The following is a 17,014-nucleotide window of genomic DNA, read 5'->3' on the forward strand; positions in this document are numbered from 1 at the left end:
TTTTCTTTTTTCTATTTTGTCCACACAAGATGAAAGAAAACTGTTTCTACGTGTTAATATTTCATCCTTTGGTCGTCATTTTTAGCTGCATGACTATAGTGATCACAGTCATCATTCTTATATCCTTTTTTCCTTTTTTTTTCTATTACGAAATCAAACTGCTACTGTAAACTCTCCATCCTTATAGAGAGAGCAGCATGATGAGTTAATGCAGCATGTTGTGTCCAGGCTCCTTGAGGCCGGGACATAACAGTATCGTCTACACTTTGTCTCTGTCACCCAAAGGAGTAGCTCTTAAATGCACTCCCAGTTACTGCAGCTCACATTATCAGTTCTGCTCAACCACCATCTGCCTTCTATTTTTCCCCTCCTTTTCTCCACTTTTCTCTCCCTTTCCAATTTCCCCTCTCGGCTCTTTTGCCTTCTCTTCTCCCGTCATTTCCCCCCCCCCCGTTTCTCTATTTCTCTTCCCTTTCTCCTCGGCCTCTGCTGTCCCCAGGGGGTATGAGACAGGCTGGGAGATTCGCTGTATGTGCCGCTGTCATGGCCTGAGCTCCCTAGTTGAGGAGCCTTTGATGGTGTTGGGGATTATTCATCCTGCTCGTTGGGCCGTATTCGACTGTCACACAGCAGCAGCAGCAGCAGTAGCACATGCATGTACAGACATACATATAAAAATAACTGCAGCAATACTTCCTACTCAGGAATATTTACTTTTTCCATTGGTGCACTTTGATGTTGGCACTGCTGTTGTTAGTCATATATTTATAAAGTTATGATGTTGACTCTGAGCTCATGAAGTCAGTGCAGGCATCATTTACTTGGCGTTAAAGGTTAAACGATGGAAGCAAATGATTTATTTGTTTAAATTTCCTTTTTTTAAAGTAAAAAAACCAAACATTGTAAAAAATCTGGCAAATGCAAAATTAATTAACTGAAGCGACACACTCTCATTTTAAAAGCAGTCCTAAACTGCACATGCTGCACAACATCGTACATGTTCGTTATTTGCAAACCAGCATCTTATCACTTTGTAAAATTCAGTCACAGAGAGCGAGCTGCCAACTGCAAATGGGAGTCAAACTGACCCTCAGGTGAGCTGGAAATTATGCAGAAATCTCAGGCTAATGAGTACAATTATGATCGTGGGAAGAAAAACAAGGTGACATACTCTTTTAAAAAACAAATAACCTGTATCCATCTGCACTAGGTTGAATATTAAACGATACTTCTACCTTAAATCTAGACATGAGTATTAACAAAGTGTCTACATCCCAGTAGGTTTGCATATACTGTGAATGCACTATGCTTTTAAGGCGCGGGTGGGAGGTGCTCCTTCAATGTGAGGAAAAAGAGAATAGCGACATTTTGCAGGATTAAAACTATTTATATTTAATGATGCGAAGCAACTGATGCACCACTGTGTGTGGTTAGGACTGTTGCCTCAGAGCAAGAAGGTTGTGGGTTCAAATCTACCCTGTGTGTGGAGTTCGGATGTTTTCCCTGTGCTTAGGTGGGTTCTTTGCGGGTATGGCTATCTGTTAGCTGGAGAACCTAAATTGGCCTTGTGAAGAGTGAATGGTCATCTGTCTCTGTTAGCCCTGCAACAGTATAGTGACCTGTCAAAGGTGTAAGCTGCACCCTATGACGCCTCCAGCCCCTCAGATGGATATTCTGACATCTTTTGGACACAAATAAATCGAATAGATCCTATTACTTGCACTACATTGCCAAATGAAGAATCACACATGTCGCATTCATGTTTGCACAAATCTCGTGAAAATAAAAAAAAGTAAAGTTGCATTCAAATACTCCGGGTTCTTGTCTAAACAGAATCTGCATCAGTACCTGCTGATTAAACCTGTTGCTTTTCTTTAGAATGATCATCTGTCAAGATGCTGCTCGTGTGAGGACTTTACAAAGAAAACAACAGGTGTGGTTGTTTTGACACACTTGGCTACGCTGCTTTGAGAAATGAATAGATCCTGATCACAAACTTTGCCGCACGCTGCCTTCAGTTGTTTGTCGGTGAGGGGAACCAAGCTAAGATTAATTTAATGTGCTGCCGCTCACGAAAAGGAGGGAGTTCAAATGTCAAGCGTGTGTCTGTGATTTGCTTTCTCTAATCCTTCCTTGAAATGTTTCGGGTGGTGCCTGCTCCTGTCTTGATGGTCACGTTACCTCTGAGTGTTGGTCAGAGGTTAATTTGCGCTGTGTGAACAGGTATGTACTGGTTTGAAGATGTGACTGTAACCAGAGCAAAATTCTCACCTCAACCAAACTCATGTGTGCCAATCTGAGTCTTTCTTTCTTTCTTTCTTTCTGGGTCCCTAGAGGAATTTGAGAGCATCTCCTTAATGATCCTGAATGGTGCTGCAGTGGCAGTATGTGGGCTGCTTGTGTGTGTAGGCGAAGGGAGATGGAGCAGCAGAGCTCCACAGCACCTCATTAGGCCCAGGACTCTCAAGCTGGAGCCACATTAAAGAGAAGCCATGCCTTTTAACATGTGCCGGCTGGTCTCCTCAGCTTGAGCTGATGCATTTCAAATGCATCCATACATTTACAAAATGTAATGGGAAGAGGGGCTCATTTAGTGCAGTTTGGGGAAATGGTGAGCTATCATTGCTGTTGTGACTTTTGTATTGCTGTGAGCTATTCATTAACACCATCACCAACACTGGTGGAAGGTTTCAGTCATCCTTGTTTTCAGTTTTACACAGTACTGTGCAAGTCTTGAGCCACCCCTCATTTCTTTATATTTTGCTAGGAAATTTGAAAGTATTTGCAGAGATTTACTGAAACATGTAACATAAATGGCACTTCGTTAAAAAAGTTTCTACATTTCCTCAGGAATCGTTCTCCAGGCTTCTTAAAGGTTTTTAAAGCTCTTCTTTGGACTTTGGTTGCCTTTTAACCTGTTCTCTGTCACGCCCTGTTGATGTCCAGGATCCGGAGAGGCTTGTCAATGTTCCACTGTGTGTGTTTTTTATTCAGGTATGCTTTTACTACACTGGCATTGTGTTTGGGCTCATTGTCGTGCTAAAAAAATGAGGTTTTTGCCAGACAGATGCTTTCTAGATGGTACTGCATGGTCGATTAACTCTGGTGGTTGTTTTCTGTGTTCATAATTCCATCAGTTTTTACAAGATTTCCAACACCGCTGGCTAAAATGCTGCTCGAAACCATAACAGAGCCTCTGCCGTGTTTTACAGATGGGTGTAGACACTCACAGATGTTTGGATTTATCACTCCATAAGACCTACTGTCACTGATATTCAGTCCAGTTCTTATGTAACGTGGCGTACCTCAGCCTTGCCTGTTTTCCTTCTAAAGAATCATTTTCTGACATCTATCCTTGCACTGAGGCTATTTCTGATGAGGCTTGAACTGCCAGATGATCACGTCCAGTGTCAGGTCTTTGCTGTAGTTCTTTCTATTTCTTAAAGACGTGACATTGGGATACTGTTTGGAGCAGATACGTTTTTAGGCCTGCCACTTCATGTGTGGTCCTCCACTTGTCCTATTTCCTCACTTTTTTAAAGGATGCACTGTACACCATGCACATGTCAGCTAACAGATCTTTGGGAACCACCTTATTTTTGCAAACTTATTATTTTATGCCTGTCAAACTGTGTTTTCTTTGGCTTTTTCTTGTCAATTAAACTAAAGAAATCAGAACAAAAATGAGTGAAAATGAGTGAAAACTCTGGAAATGTCCAATGAAAAATGTTGAAGGACCTGGAGAACTATTGATCAAGACCACTTAAAAATTACAAGTCAGGCTCAATGAAAGCAAAATATAAAGTGAAGAGAAAACAAAAGCTCTTCTCTTTTTTCTGATTTACTGATATCTCGAGGAGCGGGTGTCTTCAATGATCTGTGACTGTGATCAAAGATATTCAGTGTCTGATGAGCTCAGAATAATCATTTTATTTCAAAATGTATTAAAACAAGAAGAAAAAGAAGAAGAAGAAGAAGTGTCACCAGGAAAACAATGATGGCAGCGATGGATCATCCTCAGATCTTGATTTTCAGCACAGACGCTCCCTTCACCAGCCAGCCAGGCAGGGATCACAAAAATCCACTAAAGCCCTCCACCTTTTCCCACACTTGACAGAAGCAGGGGAAGGTCCTTCTCTCTCTGTGAAGTTGGACTTTTGGAGGCTTCACCGGGTCAGCCTCTTTGTTATCGCTGTCATATTGATGAAGCACTCAGCTCGCAATTGGTTTCGCAGCCCGCCCATATTTTAAGTGGAAAACCCAGCTAAGAGGAGAGAGATTAAGTTGCTCTTAACTGCATAGAAAGAGTAAAAAGACTGTTTGCTAAGGATTGGTTTCCAAATTGCTGTGGGATTTTTTTTTTCCGCAATGCATGTGTTTGTTATCTGTGTTTACGATTCAGGCTGGCTTTGCTGTAAACAAGCAACCATGAAAGACAGCGAGAGAGACGCTTGGATGATATGATAAAATGCACATCTCTTTTAAGTGGTGGAATCAATATCCCGTATAATCACAAACATGAGGGCATTAGAGAGCGATGTTCATCTCTGGTCGGTGAGGACGTACAGTGTGTCATGTTAATGCAGTTTAATTCAAGTAGCACTCGCAGGGCGTGCCACAGAATCCCACGGGGAAATTTTGGTGATGGTGTGAAAAGTGAGCAGAGAGGAAGGATCACCAGTTTGAACATGATGACTCGATGGTGAGCGTTCGGTGCCATAACAAAGCAACAAACTGAAAACTTTTAATTAAGAGTAAAACAAGGCTGGAGCGAAGAGTGAGAGCAGGCCTGAAAAATGCTTCTTCTTCTTCTTCTTTAGATGGGAGTAATAATTAATATCAGACTTGCAGCGTGTATGTGTTTTTCTCTGGCTGTCAAACAAAGGGCTCATTTTAAAGTTGAAGCTCAAGCAAATTTTGAAAAAAAAAAGAAAGAAAAGCAGCTATTGTCGCCAGCCGACACGTTACAAAAATAAAAGCGTGCCACAAAGGAGCGCCCAAAGGTTCTCCCTCTCGAGCGAGTCCCCCCGTCACGAGTGACACAGGCAGTTATTTTCCTATTTTTACTGTATTTCATTTAAATTTCCACTCTGTGTCTTGGAAATGAATATTTGATCTTTTCCCCCTGAACCTGTCACTGATGGGCCTTTGAAGCTGGGAGACACTGCATTGTGTTTGTGACACTGCGGGATATACAGGAGAAAAAGATCAAACTCCTCTGCACAGAGAGAACATGAAAAGGTAAACACTGTGTCCTGGTGGTTTACCTGTTTAGAGACCCTCTTTGTTTCAAATGTTCTGACCACAAATGTTTGGGGGCAACAGTCTTGTTCAGTGTTTGCTTTTCTGGAAATGACTGTCTGTTTTAATGTTTTTTTTTTCTTTTTTTTCTTCTTGTTTGGATTGTGTTTGTTCTGCGAATGCTGCTGCAGTTTGCAGAAAAAAAACTTTCCCTGTGTATTCTGTTCACTTTCTTAAGCTTAAGTTTTTCGTGCTTTTAAGGGCACGCGCATGCATGTTTGTGCTTGCATGTGTGTCTGTGTGGTGGCAGTAGCAGTAGCGCTGGAGGTCTGTTGCAGGAGCAACTTTTGGAATTCCCCCTTACCTGAGATCAAATAGAAATAAAGATATATGGGCTCTCGCTGCTTTCCAATTAATACTTAACCTGAGATGAAACGTGTCAACAGCAGAGATGGGAACCAGCCAGAGGTTGAAAGAAAGTGTCAAAGATAGAGGAGGGGGGGTCTGGAATTAGCTGCGTTGGAAATCTTTGGATAGGCTCTCACGCCCATCGGGAACCAATGTAACAAAGTACGGAGGAAATACAGAAGGTGTGCAGGAAAATTCTGGATTCTATGCTCCTAATTATAGGCCTATGTGGGGAAAAAAGAGAGAGGGAAAACATGATAAGCACGGTCTCATAGAAAAAGTGGAAATTGAGCAGCCTAGTTAGTCATAATTGGCTAATTTTGTTTGTAAGGTCATGATAGCACTTAAAGCCTCTCTGGATCCCTTCCCGCAGAAATGCAACATGCAACACAGGCAGCCCTTTTGTGTGCCAGCGAGCACTGATGTGCTTTCTGTTTCCATGCCAACTCACTTTCATCTTTCATCTTTCTTACCAGCTCATCCTACGCTTCAGATGAATTAGGTTTGTTACAAATTCTTTTGAAGTGCACAGACACACACGCACGTGCAGGCATGCACACACACACACACAACACCCCCTATACCACCCCACTTCAGCGAAACAAAACAAAAACACTGAGGAGCTACAAATGTAAGCCAGTAATCTTGCTCGTTTCGGCTCCTTGGCTAACCAATGGCACCACGGACAGGATATTTCCACTTCATTTCAATTTGGAATACGTCCCTTGCTCCTTCTACCTCTTGGCTTCCATTTTCTGCTGTTGTGAGCTGCTCTGTGCCACACAATTCATTTCCATTATGGAGACAGTCGCTGAGAGGGTTGCATTGTGGGTTAGTAATGATCTTCAATTACACTGATGCCAGTACCTAAGGGGTAAAAAGGAAGGTGGGGGTCTCTTAAGGATCAAAGGTTTGGACCTGAAGAGGACTTCTGTGTCCTTGCAGATGCATTTTCTCAAAATGCTCCGGTGAATTCTGCCTGCGGTCACAGAAAGGCAATTTCCAGGCCCTGGGCTGTATGTGTGTGTGTGTGTGTCAGGAAAAGAGGCGATGGAAAATCTGGTATCAGCTGGAGCCCCGGCCTTTGAGATATCAATGAGAAAATCATCAACTTTCCTTTCTTCTGCTCCTTGATTTTTAACCCTAATCTTGACCTCAGGTTGATTATTATCAAAGCCGCGTTCATTATTTTTTTTATCTGCACAACGGATGTACTGACTGCACGAAAAGCGAAAGTAGGCGAGCAAGCAAGATGAAGCACTTTACACAGAGGATCACAAAGATTAAAGAGATGAATCAATAAATAACACAATTTATACATAAACTGACAAACAGATATATACTTGTCTGACTTTAAAGTCCACAGAATCAGGAAACATCAGGTGAGCAGGAAAAGTACTTTACCTCAAAAGCACCAATGCCATTACGACAAAAGTACAATGAGAAAGTTCAACGGAGCATTTTAATGCCTTTCAATTTGTTGTTTTAATCATATAGGTCATATTTTTATTGGGCAACACTTTACACATCCTAAAATTGCAAGATTGTAATGCTTCTATAATAATTAGAAGTCTTTTAAAAAGGAACAGTGAATTTGATGGTTTTTTTATCAACAGATATTAACCCATGCTTTATCCGAAGGCTTGTTTTTACACTTGTTAAAGTGCATATTTGCTCTGTATGCTACCTATCCAGCACCAAAGACAAAGCGGGAACTGAACCGAGTTAGATAGTGCTTTGCTCAGTATATTGTAGTGCTAAAGTTACTGCAAATATTAGATATTTATTAGATTGCCAGAAACACAACTTCAAATAAATATTAATGTTGCCCCACTAGATCTATAAAGCCGAACAACTTGCTTGCAGTTTTCCTGCAACTAACTTCAATCAATGGCAATGTTTTGTTCACATGTTTTGTCACCATAGTCAAGCAGACACACATTAAATACTGTGTTAACATTAAAAACAATACTTCTCAAGTCACTTTATGATTATTGAAGACCCCATTTGGAGTAATTAGAGGGTACTTGTTGCTGTAGATTTACAGCACCATACCAGCAAATTCAGATACAACTGATCAAAAGTTCCTTTGAAACAGAGAAGTCATGGATAACAACTACATCAGCAATTAGAAGCCACATAACCAGGAACTTTATTTTGTGGTGATACACACAGGAAATGTCTCACGGTCCACTTTCCCACAATCATCGTTTTAATGTCAGTCTTTACTGTACACATCGATGTAATTTCTGACTACGACCATTTACACAGGACCAGAGCGGATATCCTATTTATCCTATTTATTGGATATTTCTTGAATCAAAACTAATTCTAAAAACAATCCTCGATATACCCTTTATGATACTGCGCAAAATTCTCACACCGTCCTTCTTTTCTTTGTATTTTGTGAGGAAAATGAAAAATACACGGAACCATTTATTAAAACACCTGCAAGCACAAGTGGAAATATAGTATATAAGACAAAAACAAGATTGTGCAAATTTAACAAGACTGCCTTCATTCGTCAATGCACTCCTGAACTCTCTTAATCAAGCTTTCTGTTTCTTTAAGTAGTCTTCAGGAATATTTCTCCAGGCTTCTTGAAGGACATTCAAAGATTTTCTTTGGGTGCTTCTGCCTTTTGTTCCATTCTCTGTCCAGGTGATCCCACACTGGTTCAGTAATGTTGAGGTTTGGGCTCTGGGGAGGCCGATCCATGACTGACAGTGTTCCTTCTTATGTTTTTCTATGCAGGTATAATTCTACTGCCTCTGCAGTGTGTTTGAGATCATTGTCATTCTAAAAAAAAATGAAGCTTTTACTAATCAGAGGCTTTCCAGATGGTATTACATGCAGTCTTGACAACATCCCTAATACTACAGCTCCAAACCATGACAGAGCCTCACTCCCTGTTGTCCATATCGTCTCACCACCTTCATACACACTGAGGACAGCCTGAACCAAAAATGTAAAACTTTTCCAAATGATTCTTCTCTCTGTAGCTGGGTTTTCAAGCCTGCCCCTTCACCTTTTGTCCTGCACTTCAGCAGCAACCTCAGATTTTTTAAGCACTCAGTTTACAGTTCTTTAGGAATCACCTGAGCCGTGCAAAAATACTCTTTTATATCTGTCAAAATGTGTTATCTTTGGCATGTTTTTTCTAGATTCAGCTAAAGAAACTGGAACAAAGCATATGTTTTTGCAAATGTCTAAGAATTTAAAAATTTGTCCTGTCTTCTTCCCCTCATTGCCAACTGGTTCTGAGGTTTCTTCCTATTAAAAGGGAGTTTTTCCTTCCCACTAAGTCCTTGCTCATATGGAGTCATCTGATCGCTGGGATTCTCTCTCTATTATCGTAGGCTCTTTACCTTGTAATATACAGCATGGTGAGTTGACTTTTGCTTTGATTTGGTGCTATATAAATAAAATGGAACATTGATTTTGTTCTCATGAAACTATCTATAGACACAACACTGGTTTGCCCTTTGAGTGACATATTTTCTTATGCTTAATGAATCATAAATCAGTATGAAGTGGTTTAGCAACAAAAAAATATTCCCCCAAAGATGCTCAGGTACAAGGCCTGGACCAGTGTCTAAGGAAAAGGAAAAAAATCTGCTGTAACGCCTATTTTGCAAGACCACTTTTTAAAATGACATGTCTGGTTTCTTGGAACCAAAATACAAAGACATTAGGGACAACTCAGGATTTTTGCATAGTAATATGTATAGTAAGCCCTTTCACCCTTTTTTCTCACATACTGAGCTTTTCCCCTTGCCTTCTCCCAACCTCAGCATCATGCTTCACACAGTTCATTTGAAGTTTTTTTGACTCCAGAAAAGACGAAGAAATAAGGATTTTAAGACTGTTCAGATTTCTGTTCCTCACAGAGCAAAGAAGGTTCAAGCTTTGAGTTTTTCAGATCATTGCTAGGGCTAATTTCTTAATGAGCACAAAGTGGGGAAATAAAGCAACTGAAGGAGAACGGATCAACAAACATTTCTACACTAAGAAAAAAACCCTCCGTCATTAACTTCATCAATCTGAAAGCAAACACTGCCATAACAGTGTGAATCCTGGTTGGGCTTATCGGCCTGAAATGCTTTTATGTGATTTCACTCTACCCATAATTCTCTGCATTTTAGCCTCTAATTATTTTTTGATTTAGAGCATACAGCCAACAAACGGACATGAGGGTAAAGCATAAACGCGACAAAGGATAGATTAAAAAAACAAAAGCAAAAAGTCACAATGAAGCCACTGCCAAAGTACATCAAAACACACACAAAGAAGATGCGTGTAAACCAGAAAAATGCATGTAGACCCGGACCGACATCGTCTCATTTAACGCTCAATTATGCGTGGCAGTTTGTGACAAAAATTAGAGACACTAAAATTCCTTGGTCAGCCTTTCAAAACCTGGATGCTGTGGTAATTTACTTGATTGGAATACAATTTTGAGGTTCAATTAATTCCAAGCTGATTCGGAATACATTACGGGAAGACTGATTTATTTAGGTTAAGCTTCCATTGGTGCCTGGCGGAAGAGCAAGGAAGCTTTAACAGAATGATATTTCATAGTACACAAGTGAAAAATATTCAAGCCCCCTTGAAAAGGCGTTAAAGGAGCATGAAAGGAGCCAAGGGTGATACTACACCCCTACAACATTTGGTTAATTGGAGATTGGTCACGGGCTGTAATATTTGACTGTAATCTGAAAGGCCTGTGAAAGCAGGAGTGTGCAGTAAAAGAGAGAGAGAGCAAAAGAGAGAGAGAGAGAGAGATCAGCACAAGCTGTAAGAAGCAGCCAGTGATAAGATTAAACCCATTCACATCATATAATGGAAAATGAGCAGCCCTGGCTCCTTTTTATCAGCCTCATTTCTTACGTCGTCTCTCCTCTGGGTTGTTTTCATGTAAATAACTAAATAAGAGAGTCGACAACACATGTGCAACAATACCCGTCCCCTTGCATAACACGCAGTAACACACGTTCACTATGGTTGGGACTACCAGGAGGAATCAGAGGTGGAGAAATAGCACATGAATATCAGCCCTGGCCTTATTTTCGCCCTGTTCCTCTGCGTAACCAAACTGACTCATTATGAACTTCAAAGACACAGATAGGAGTTTTAATTAAGAGAAATGCTAGGGAGCAGTGGAGATAAGTAACACCCCCACCCGCCCGCCCCCTACCCCCGATTCCCCCTTGCTCCCCATCCTTCCCTCCCCTTTCCCCCCACCTCTCCATGCAACCCACATCCCCACCTCTCAGCGCTCAGACATCATCATTAGGACAGTACAGAGGCTGCCGGTGCGCAGCAGCCAGCCATCATCCCACCGCATGAAACCAAAAGCGCCGTGTGGCTTCTGTGTGGTAATCCTCACATCACAGGTCCTTTGTACTAATGTGGAGTGACACTGTGCATGTTTCAGTGTGCGCATGCAAACATAAACACGGGATTATCTGGCACAAGCAGAAGCAGCAGCACCGGTGCTTTCACTGGAGTCAGTTGTGCTGTAAGTAGAACAGAACCAAGAGGTTTGGAAAAGTATGAAAGTGTGCACGTTCTATCTTTCTATTTTTTGTTGTGTTTTGCCTTTTTCACATTATATAACACTGGGAAGGTTATAGATCATCTGTAAAGCCTTTAACCGCAGAGAAATGCTGAGATCAGATCACATCTGTTATTCAATATTAGTATCACAGGCTGGTCAACGTCCAACTGGATCACAGAGCTAAAACTACTGGCCTGTCACACATGAAGAAGTAATTGGAATTTCCCACTTCCAGCTTTTTAAATGTAAATATTTTATTGCGTATTGTCCCCAAAACCCTGTTTCTTTTCTTCAGAGTGTCACAGGGAGTCTGGAACCTTCACGCTGAACAGGTCACAGAGTCTGTCAAAGGTCTAACACAGTCCCAACAACCACACAGGCACTAGGAGAACGTACGACCATGCTATGCTATGAAGCGATGGTCATAACCACCAGGCCTTCCTTCATGGACCATCCATCCATCCATTCTCTGCCGCTTATCCTTTTCAGGGTCGCGGGGGGACACCCAGCTCTCTCAGGGCGAGAGGCAGGGTACACCCTGGACAGATTGCCAGTCTGTCTCAGGGCTAACACACAGACACACACAACCATTCACACCTACATTCACACCTATGGGCAATTTAGAGTTTTCAGTTAACCTATCCCCACTAACTGCATCTCTTTGGACTGTGTGAAGAAGCAAGAGTACCTGGAGAGAACCCACGCAAACATGGGGAGAACACGCAAACTCCACACAGAAACCCTGCCTGATGGTGGACCTGAACTCAGGACCTTCTTGCTGTGAGGCAACAGTGCTAACCACAAACAATTAATAAAAAAGATTAGAAGGTTAGAAGATTGCAAGAATTACAACAATAATTACAATAGCCATCAATAATAATCACACAATACTCAGCCAAAAGTATAGCCTGTATGCAAAACAGCAGTATTTATTTTAGAGACTTTCAATGTTAATGATTTTTACATAGTGATTAAGTGGCTTTGGACCAAACTAATTTAATATAATGATTTTGTTATAAAAGCTCCTGGTGCTGTTTCATCCTCTGGGGGCAGAAATCCAATGCAGAACTGCAGTTCCTTGAATGGCCACTTGAGGCTGGCTCAAATAGTGAGTCAATCTCCATAGTGAACGTTAACACAACCTGGCACAAAAAAGAAGAAGAGAAAAGATCAACACTCTTGGTCTCTAAAGCTGTTTTTTTAAAAATAAAATTATTTCAGATTTATATATTGATCATACTGTGGTTTAAAGTTTACATTACTCACTGGTGGGAATAGCTAGACTTCACTTCTTTTTTTAATTGGACCTCTCAAACATGTGCGACATCTCAGTGACTCAAATGAGCTGAGGTTAAGCCAAGCGTACAGCTTCACGTTTCACCATCCACTCATCCCTGCTAGCAGCCAAACCCCTAAAAATGCACGACCTTAAAGCATACAACTGTACAACTGTACAGTGATTAGCATTCAGCTACAGACACCAAGGTTTTTTTCTGACAAGTTGGCCATTTTAACATGGCAGTCTTTGGAGATTTTGGTGTCACTTCTTCAAACTGTAGTTTGTTTGTATTCATTTTTTCAGCAAGACTTGTTTTGTGGATTCTGTCCCTTCACAGGTTCATTTTAAAAAAGTCAGTGAGTGAAACTATTACTCACTTGACAGATTAGTTGAGCGAGAACATAGTGAACCAGGTAACCATCCATGCAATTATCACTTTTTTCCCCTGTTTATCCAATTCACTGTTGCAGAGAGGCTGGAGCCTTTCCCAGCTTTCATAGGGTGAAAGGTGGGGTACAGCCTGGACAGAACTCCAGTCTATCCCAGGGCCAACAGCGAGACAGACATTCATTCACACTTACATCAACCATGAGGTCTGTACTTTAGGTTCTGTTGTGAGACATTTGTTGTTCAAACTTTCTGGCCATTCTTCTTAAGCTAAACGTTAAGGCGCCATCACAATCTGGAGGGGCTCATCAAAGCCCTTTCAAAACCCAGTGGATAATGTCAAGATGCATTGTCATCAAAGTAAAACTGAGGCAGTCTGACTGAGATAACCCTCAAAAAAACAACAACAAAAAACAGTAATCGCATTTTATAAAGTGACAGACTTTCCAACTTTTCAACAATGGATAGATGTGTATTTGCACTTTACGAGCAAAACTTTTTCCTGACCAACTAGGTCTGCTAAAACACAGCAGTCAGTAGGGAGGGAAATTAAAGTGCCATGACATTACTTGAAGTGTGTTAATACACTTAATTTGCAGATATTTAAAACTAATCACATCACACTATCTACTATCTGCCCAGACAGGTGAGTGCTGCAATTGCTTATGTCTCTCCCAGTCTTCAGGTGTATCCCCTCCTTGCTTGAGTAGACAGGGTGAGCTCCCAAGCCTCCCCCCCTCCCCAGGCCTGCTCTGTGGGGGAGATCAGTAGCAGCAGAGAGAAATCTGCTTCCCCGGGGGAAGGCCTGATGTTGGAGAGATTAATTGCAGACTACGAAGCTGCAGCATGCTGGGAGCACACATTGCTCGGAGGCTCAAATATATTCATCTCCATCTCCATACACACAAACACAGACACACACACACAAGCCCAGTCTCCCTGTCCTCCTCGCAGGCAGCATCCATCAGCATGTTGAATCCCAGATGAACATCAACCCTGCCCTCCTCCACCACCACCCCCGAGAGGCGCTGCTCCTTTGTCTCCAGGTAGCTCTGCTTGGCATTCGGCCCACTGCCTCCCGCTTTCATGTGGCCAAGGGAATTATCCTCCCTTTTGTGTGTGTTGGTGTGTATGGTTTGCACTAGAGTGTGACGCCTTCACAGGTACTAGCTTTCATATCTGTTTTCTGTTCTGGCAACAGGCCAGCAAGCCACCTGTGAGGTTGTTTTCCCAGAGGCCCCTAAGCAAGGCAGCGCCGTGGCTGAGTCTGCAGCCAGCCAACGATTACGAGAAGAGCAGCCAGAGGAGGGACAGAACCCTTAGACTCTAGTTAGTGGTAAAGGGTTAGGAAGTGGTTTGCCATGTGTGTGCACTATGTGCATGTGCAAGTACAGTAAATCACAGAGATTTTTTTTATGTGTGCCCCTGAATCAAAACAAGTTTCCCCATCTGCTCGTGCACGGCCGTGCGTTCGTGCTTCCCTCATGTTTAGTTTTATTTGTACAAGGAGAAAAACTGAAGGTACAAACCCGCAGTGTGCTGCGCTGCTTATTTTGGGGAAACATAACAACTGGTATTTCCCACTCTTCAAAGAAAGCTGTATAATACTTGCTTCTGCTGTCTACTGAGTGTGCTTTGCGGAGATCCCCACCGTGAATCCAGCTTAAATGCTTTTCCATCCCGCAAACTCCTCGCTGAGTACTGCGGCTGAACAAACCTTGAAGATGGCTCTAGAGTCTCAGCTAACTTTTCACAACAGAGATCACCGATGGCTTTGTTGTGCAGTAGGATATGTGTGCTCATGCTTGTGTGTGTGTGTCAATAGTCTCTGATCAGGTGCATTTACTAACTAACTAACTGACTGACTGACTGACTGACTGACTGACTGTCTGTCTGTCTGTCTGTACACCATCTGCACCTGTTGGCCTGAAGAACTGATTCTGTGCTGTGTGTCTGCGCACATTTACAGCCTCTCCTTAATGGGCCAGTCCCGAAGCAGTGCAGGTATGTTTACGCTACAGCAGAATGAGCCTGCAGGATACACAGCAGGTGGCCTCCGTCTAGCAACTACAGCTGCATCCCACTTGTTGATACTAGGCCAGGGGTATTCCTCCGCTCTCACTCTAGACTTTCAAACTCCACAACCCTCCAAAGTGCGTGTGTCTACAGGAATAAATGCTGCCCCTAATGTGATGTGCAAAACTTAGATAAACAAAGACTAAATCTGTGTGTAGCTGAGATACAGCTGCATATCGTTTTTTTTTTTTTTACTTATGTTAAATATCTAAACTTATTAGTACAGTAATTAACCCTGTATGCGTCCTGTACAATTATATAACACCATGTTACTTTAATATTATCCTCCAAAAGGCACAAAACACCAATACAGTTGTTTTTTTGTACCAGACAGCTTTCCTTGAAAAAGTTGGGGATTTTAACATGTCATGCCTTACTAGTACTGGATTGGACTCCCATTTTTACCTTCAGGACTGCTTAAATTACTCGTGACATAGGTAGAAGAAGGTGGTGGAAACATTCCTCAGAGGTTTTGGTGGTATGATAGTCTCACACAGTTGTTACAGACTTGCTGGCTGCACGTACATATTGAACCTCCCATTCCACCACATTCCAAAGTAGAGTTCTGGTGACTTTGGAAGCCTTTTGAGTACAGTGAAGTCATCGTCATGTTCCAGAAACCAGTTTGAGTGATCTGAAGTGTGTGGCACGGCGTGTTATCCTTTTGGAAGCAGCCATCAGGAGAGATCATGAAGGGATGGACATAGTCCACATTCATACTCCAGTAGGCTGTGGTGTTTAAATGATGTTAATATTGGTACTAAGATCCCCAAAGGGCGCAAAAATAATATCCCCCACACCATTACACCACCAATAGCAGCCTCAGATGTTGATGTGAGGCTGAATGGATCCATGCTTCCATGTTATTTATGCCAAATTCTGACTCTATCATCTAAACGTTGGAGCAAATATCAAAACTCATCACAACATTTTTCCTGTTTTGGTAAGTCCATGTAAATTATAGCCACAATTTCTTGTCCTCAGCTGACAGGAATGGCACACGTCATCAGAGTCCATCTGCTCCAAGGTTCCATGTGTGGTACATTCAGAGATACTCTTCTGCTTGCCTTGTTTGAAACAAATGGTTATTTGAGTAATTCTTGCCTTCATACCAGTTTGGAACAGTCTGGTCTTTCTCCTCTGACCTCGGGCATCAACAAGACATTTTCTGCCAGAAAACCACCGCTCAATAGATATTTTTCTCTTATTCAGACCATTCTCTATAAACACTAGAGATGGTTGTGTGGGAAAATCCTAGAAAAGCCTGTCTGGCATCAACAACCATGCCACATTAAAGAAATCACCTTTCTTCTCCATTCTGATGCTCAGTTTGAACTTCGGCAGGTCATCCTGACCGTGTCTATATTCCTAACAAAAACAAACAGATTTGAAAGCATCAGTCTGGGTGTTTACATTATTTCCGATTCTGAACCGCTCCAGTGATACACACGCAAACTTATGTAATAATCCACAACATCTACACACATCTTTCACATCTGTCTGAACAAAGCAGAGTGGACTGCTTTTTTTTAATGAATATAGAAGACAAAATGAACAGGATCATAACCATCTGAGACGATTAAGATAAATTAAGCAAAACAATACTAAACGGATCAACACAGCACCTACTTCACAATATTTTATAATAGTTTGATTTAAAGAGGGGGGAAAATAATCAATTTTTAGATTCTGTAACCTCACATAGGATACGAAAAACTGGATACTTCATCACCTCAGTGCCTAAAGTCAATATTTCTTCCAAAATAGAAATCCATTCTCCCACCTACCCCTCCACCCCAAGCTCCCTTTGATGTGTGGGTGTCTGGGTCTTACATCAGACATCAGGGTCAAAGCCTGAAAAGGCAAGTCAATTTGCAGACAGACATCAGAAGGAGAGGCTTCTCCTGCACAGGTAGGGCCAAGAGAGCCAGAGTAGCAGCAGCAGCGCCGCAGCCTCCTCATCTGTCAAATTTGAATGGAACAGACAGCTTGGATAGCTCGGCTAAAACAGGTTCATTGTTGGGTTCGTTACACACATCGATTTTGCGAGCTAGAGTGCAAAC

The sequence above is a fragment of the Pundamilia nyererei genome, unplaced genomic scaffold, assembly GCF_000239375.1.
Source record: "Pundamilia nyererei isolate P.nyererei 1_Seehausen unplaced genomic scaffold, PunNye1.0 scaffold00022, whole genome shotgun sequence".
Lineage (NCBI taxonomy): Eukaryota > Metazoa > Chordata > Actinopteri > Cichliformes > Cichlidae > Pundamilia > Pundamilia nyererei.